Below are 6,337 nucleotides of genomic sequence, written 5' to 3'. Positions count from 1 at the left end.
ACCCTTGCTCCTTTCACAACCCTCGGTAGCCCCCTACTGCCCTCTGATGCTGTTCAAGCCGCGAGGCCATTGGCATCAGGCTCTAGTGCTTGAGCCCCAATACTGGCAGCTTCTGCTGCTTTACCTTTGAACCTGTGGCCTGCTCCTCCTCATCTTCAAAACCCTCAGGAGCCTGGGGTCAGAAAGGCGGGTCAGAGTTGGAGTCTTGGCTGCAGCTATCTGGTGTGTGTAGGTGGAAGGGGTGCTTTCATTGTGAGCCTCAGTTTCCTCATTAGGTTTTGATTTTTGAGACAAGGTCTCATCTTGTAGCACATACTGGCTTGGGACTTGCTATGTTCAAGGCTGGTCTTGAACTCACGGAGATCCACCTGCTGCCTCTGCCCCCCAAGTCCTGGGATTAAAAGTGTGCACCACCACAACCTGCTGCTTTTAAAGTTTTTTGTTTTTTGGTAAATGTGTGGCTATTTTGCCTGTATATTTGTGCACCAAGTGCATGCCTGGTGCCCACAGGAGCCAGAAGAGGGCATCAGAAACCCTGTGGTTGCAGATGGTTGAGAACCACAACATGGGTACTGGGAATCGAACCTAGGTTCTCAGGAAGAACATACAGTAGCCATTGCCTTTGCTCGGGGTTTTTTCTTTTTTTCTTTTTGTTTTGTTTTGTGACTTGATTTCTCTGTGTTTAGTCCTGGCTGTCCTGGAACTCTGTAAACCAGGCTGGCCTCAAACTCAAGGAGTTCACTTGCCTCTGCCTCATGCTGGGATTAAGGGTTGTGCCACAACTTCCTGTTGTTTTTTTTTAATGATTTACTTATTTTTATTTTACATACATCGGTGTTTTGCCTACATGTATGCCTGTGTGAGGGTGTCAGAGCCTCTGAAACTAAAGTTACAGATAGTTGCTAGCTGCCATGTGGGGGCTAGGCATTAAACCAGGGTTCTCTGGAAGAGCAGTCAGTGCTCTTAACCACTGAGCCATCTCCCCAGGCCCCACTTGAACTTGTTTTTAAAGATTAACAAAAGGGGACTGAATCAATAGCTCGACATTTAGCCCCACTGGAGTGCTTCCTGAGGGCCCAGGCTCATTTCCCAGCACCCTCATGACGGCTCACAACCATTTGTAACTTAATTTCCAGGGTCCCCAAAGCACCAGGCATGCAGACAGACATGCAAACAAACGTTCATACAGATAAAATAAATATCACTGTAGCTGTGCAGTGGTGGCGCTTGTCTTTAATCTCAGCACTTGGGAGGCAGAGACAGGCAGACCTCTGTGAGTTCAAGGCCAGCCTGGTCTACAAAGTTGAGTTCCAGGACAGGCTCCAAAAAGCTACAGAGAAACCCTGTCTTGAAAAACCAACTAACCAACCAAACAAACAAACAAAAAATCCACCTGTTGTAAACAACCTGTCAGCTGGTGTAGGGGAAAACAGGCTGCTCTAATTGGCCAGGCTGAGCAGGCTGGGGTTGAGCTCTTCTCAAGGTTGGTGAGCCCTAAGGAGTCCTCAAATGATAGTAAACTGCCTCTCTGGCATCTGAGCTAAAAAGCCCACAGGCTCTGGAAGGTCAGAAGTGCAGGCAGGGGTTGGTTGGGTTTGAGATGCCTTCCAGACATCACGTGGTTCTTCTGAGTCACTGACCCGAAACAAGCACACACTTGATGACTTGGTGTCTCATATTGTTTTTATTGCTTTTATGAAAACGTAATTCCATGTTGCTTTGTGGAATACAATTGAGAATTATAATTAATATGAGGTATCATTTTCCTACCGGGAGCTACCTGGCCTCCTTCCCCTTCCTGCCTCGACTTGACTTTCTATTGCATTTCTAGCTGTACAACTCAACTCCGTTTTCTTTTCTTTCTTTTTGGCTTTTTTTTTTCTTTTTCCTTTCTTTTTTTCTTCCTTCCTTCCTTCCTTCCTTCCTTCCTTCCTTCCTTCCTTCCTTTCTTTCTTTTTGATTTAATTATTATGTATACAGTGCTCTGCTTGTATGTTTGCCTGCAGGACAGAAGAGGGCACCAGATCTCATTACAGATGGTTGTGAGCCACCAAGTGGTTGCTGGGAATTGAACTCAGGACCTCTGAAAGAGTAGCCAGTGCTCTTAGCTGCTGAGCTATCTGTCCAGCCCCTGGTTTTGTTTTTTTCAAGACAGGGTTTCTCTGTGTAGCCCTGGCTGTCCTGGAACTTCCTTTGAGGACCAGGCTGACTTCAAACTCAGAGATCCGCCTGCCTCTGCCTCCTGAGTCCTGAGACTAAAGTCGTGTCTGGCTTCTGGCTAAGCTGGTGTTTTTTTTTTTTTCTCTCTTTTATTTTTTTTTTTAGTACTTTATTTAGCTTTGTTTTATGTGCATTGGTGTGAGGGTATAAGATTCCCTGGAACTGGTGCCACAGACAGCAGCAAGCGCCATGTGGGTGCTGGGAGTTGAACCCAGGTCCTCTTAACCACTAAGTCATCTTTCCAGCTCTGTAATATGAAGTCCTAGTTATTTTTAAATTTATTATGTATATAGGGTTCTGGTCACCAGATCTCATTATAGATGGGTGTGAGCCATCATGGGGTTGCTGGGAATTGAACTCAGGACCTCCGGAATAGCAGTCAGTTCTCTTAACTTCTGAGCCATCTCTCCAGCCCTAAGCTGGTGTTTTTGTGTTTCTTGGTTTATCTTTTTATTTTGGTGAAAGTAACTTTCACAGAACGTGAGAAGTAGTAGCGGTTTTGATCCATTCCATGTTGTGAAATGTTTTGCTTTGTTGGTCTTGACACTGAGTCTATGCTGTGTGTATGAGTATGCACCCATAACTGCCCCCGGCCCCAGGGAAGATGCCAACGATACTGCTTGGCTGCCTTGTTCCTGAATCTGGTGTCCAGCAAACCTCAGAGTTCCCCACAGCACTGGGATTCCAGGCACACTGGCCACACCCAGCTTTGCATGTGGGCGCTTGGGACTCAGGTTTTCATGCTTGCACATCGAACATTCTTACCTGTGTGTGCGTATGAAATGAAACATGTGTGAAGGTCACGGAACATTCGGAGGTCCCTTCTATCCTTCCGCCATGAGGGTTCTGCGGCTCAGACTCAGGTATTACATTGGCAGCAAGCAGCTTTACCCACTGAGGTGCACTGAAGGCCCTGTTTCTCCAGTCCTGACAAAGGAGGCAGTGAGTTTGTTTTTGAGACAGGGCTCATGCGGCCCAGGCTAGCTTCAAATTCCCCGTGTAGCCGAGGATGGCCTTGTTATTCCTGAGTTGTTAGATTACAGGGCTCTCTCTCTCCCCCTCTTTTCTTTCATTTTCTCTTCTTTCTTTTCTTTTTTCTCTATCCTGCCCTCCCTTTCTCTCTCCGTTTAGTGAGGGACTCGCCTCAGGCACCCATGCTGTACAGACAGGAGTGGCATGAAGTGTGACTCTAGACAGTCACGAGGCGAGTGGTACAAAGCGATGGCTGTGAGGATGTAAGTCCGTCTGCTCGTCACATGTCTTTAAGCCTGTGTCTTTTATGGCAACAACTGCTCTCCTGGGAGGGAGTTCAAAGTGTGATATATTTCATCCAGGGCATGGGAACTGGCTGGAGGTTAATGGAAGTATTTTTTTTTTTGAATGGTAGAGAGACTACTAATTTGAGGAGCTAATGTCACAATGTCCTTGGAGAAAACCCATCTAATTCAGAGCCATTCCACGGCAACTGTCATGTTTGCATCTCATGCTGCCTGATGAATTTCTTTTTCTCTTTTCCCCTCTTCCTTCTTTCCTGAGATTTTTGATGGAACCCATTGTCCTCCGCAGGCTAATGCTCTCCAAGTGTGAGAGGTGTGGTCACAATCTCAATCACACTCAGGGCACTGAGTTCCAGGCCTATCTGGGCTACACAGTTAGTGCCAGGCAAGAAAGGTTCACATAGTCAGGCCCTGTCTCGGGAATCAAGGGTCGCAGCAGGTGTGGGAGCTTTTCAAGAGCGGGTGGAGGGAGTGGGGCAGCCACTCAGCTCTTGAAAAGGACTTGAGTTTGGTTCCTTGCACTCAGAGGAAGTGGATCACAACTGCGTGTAATTCCAGCTGCAGAGTACCCAACACCCTCTTCTGGCCTTCATGGGCACCTGCACACACACGTGCACACACACATTCATTCTCTTTCTCACACGTACATACACACAGAGAAAATTAAAAAAGTCTTAAGAAACAATATAAACCAAGAGAAAGGCCAGCTGTGAGAGGCTGGGACGTGTCTCAGTAGGCACACTTGCTTGCACAGCATGTGTGAGCCATGGGTTCCATTCCCAGCCCCACAGCATGTGTGAGCCACGGGTTCCATTCCCAGCCCCACATAAATAAGTGTGGTGGTACAGACTTGGCATCCCAAGACGCAGGAGGTAGAGGAAGGAGGACCAGAAATTCAAAGTTGAAGATGATGAGAGGGCTCATTGGTTAAGAGAACTGAGAGCTCTTCGGTTCAACTCCCAGTACCCACAATTTGACTCACAATCATCTGTAGCTCTGCTCCAGGGAATTCAAAACTTGTGCCAGCAACAGGCACACACGTGGTACACATACATAATTGCTGGCACTCACATATATAAAATAAAGATAATTAATTTTTAAAACATTGTCTATAAAAGAGTGTTCAAGGGCATCCTTAGCTAGCACAGTGAGTTGGAGCCCAGCCGTGACTGTACAAGACGCTCCCAGAAGGAGTGGATGCCATATCCTTCTCCCTCCAGCCAGGTGTGCTGGCTTCTTGATATTTTCCCTCACCACCCTGTGGGTGGCTGAGTGCCCAGGCTTGCTTCCCCTGCTCAGTATTACAAAAGAGACCTATGGTAAATGTCAGCCGAGGAAAAGGTCAAAGGTCGAGATTAGAGGCACATTTTCTACGGAACCCCAGTTGCTCTTGCAACATATTTCAACCAGGAAATCCCGATGGGGAATCACTGGTGCACATCTCAAAACGGCAGATGGTGTCAAGAACTCCTTTTGTGCTGTTGTCCGAGTCAGGGTTTCCTTGAGAAGCCCAGGCTAGCCTCAAAGTCACAAGGCTGATTTTCAGCTCATAGTAACTCTCTTCTGCCAGTCTCCTGAATGCTAAAATGACAGCGGGAGCCACCACAGCCGGTTGAATTAATGCCACCAGAACATGAGGAAGAGGGCTGGGGATGTAGTCTGAACTTTTAGGAGTTGGTTCTCTCCTTTTCACCATGTGGGGCCTGGGGTCGAATCCAGGTCATCAGTTTTAGCAGCCAGTGCCTGCACACTCAGAGATATTTAGAAATCCCTTGTTGCACCCATTCTGATTGTTCATTGTTTTTGTTTTGGGGTTTTGTTTTCTTGTGTTTCTTTGTTTTCCGAGACAGGGTTTCTCTGTGAAGCTGTCTATCCTGGAACTCACCCCCACTGACTAGGCTAGCCTTGAACTCACAGAGTTGTAGTTGGCATTTTCTTTGGCCAACCAGCTCCCAAGTAAAGACACAGAGATTTATTATTAGTTATGAATGCCTGACCTTAGCTTAGGCATTTTTAACTTAATTTAACCTGCTTCATCTACATTTTGCCTTGGGGCTTTTCACCTTTCTTTCATTCTGTATGTCTTACTTTCCTGCTTTCTCCATGTCTGTCTGTCTGTCTGGCTCCTGGAGTCTTCATGTCGTCTCTTTCTTTCTCTCTTTTCTTTCTCCCTCTTAAACACCTCCTCCTCAGTCTCCCTGCCTGGAAGTCCCACCTATACCTCTTTCCTCGCTATTGGCTGTTCAGCTTTTTACTAGACCAATCGGGTGCCTTAGGCAGGCAAGGTCAAACAGCAATACATCTTTATAAAGTTTACTGCAGCTGGGGTCACATCTTCTGGGTGTGAGACCTGGGACTAGTCACGCCTATGGATGGCTTTGAATACACGGAGCTTGTTCTCACGCCAGAGAGGTCTAAGTGCTTCAAAACACTAGAAAAGGACCTTCAAATGGCTCAGTGGAGAAAGGTGCTTGTTGACAAGCCTGGGAACCTGCGCTCAGGACTGAAGGAGAAAAGAGACTACAGCAAGTTGTGCGTATATATTCGAGCCCACCAGAGGCATGACAAGCCTCAGGTGTCTCACCCAGAAGTTGTGACCGCTGCTGCAGTGGAATTTGAGTGGCCAGGAGAGGAATCTCATGCTAGAGCTAGATAAGCCCAGCTTCCACAGCTTGAGGTCAAAAACAGTCAGCAAGGCTTCGGGAGGGGACGGTCCGGAGGTGTGGCAATGGGCGTGGATTCCAGGGCTGTGACAAAGCGGTCTTAGATAAGGGCCTGCAGGGGCTCGCTGGCGCGCCTGCGCGGTGAGATAAGGTGGGTGTGGTGAGCCGAAAGGAGGT

The sequence above is a fragment of the Alexandromys fortis genome, unplaced genomic scaffold, assembly GCF_014885135.2.
Source record: "Alexandromys fortis isolate MF-2015 unplaced genomic scaffold, M_Fortis_MF-2015_v1.1 scaffold_242, whole genome shotgun sequence".
NCBI lineage: Eukaryota > Metazoa > Chordata > Mammalia > Rodentia > Cricetidae > Alexandromys > Alexandromys fortis.
The sequence above is the reverse complement of the archived record's forward strand: the minus strand, read 5'-3'. Positions refer to the sequence as shown.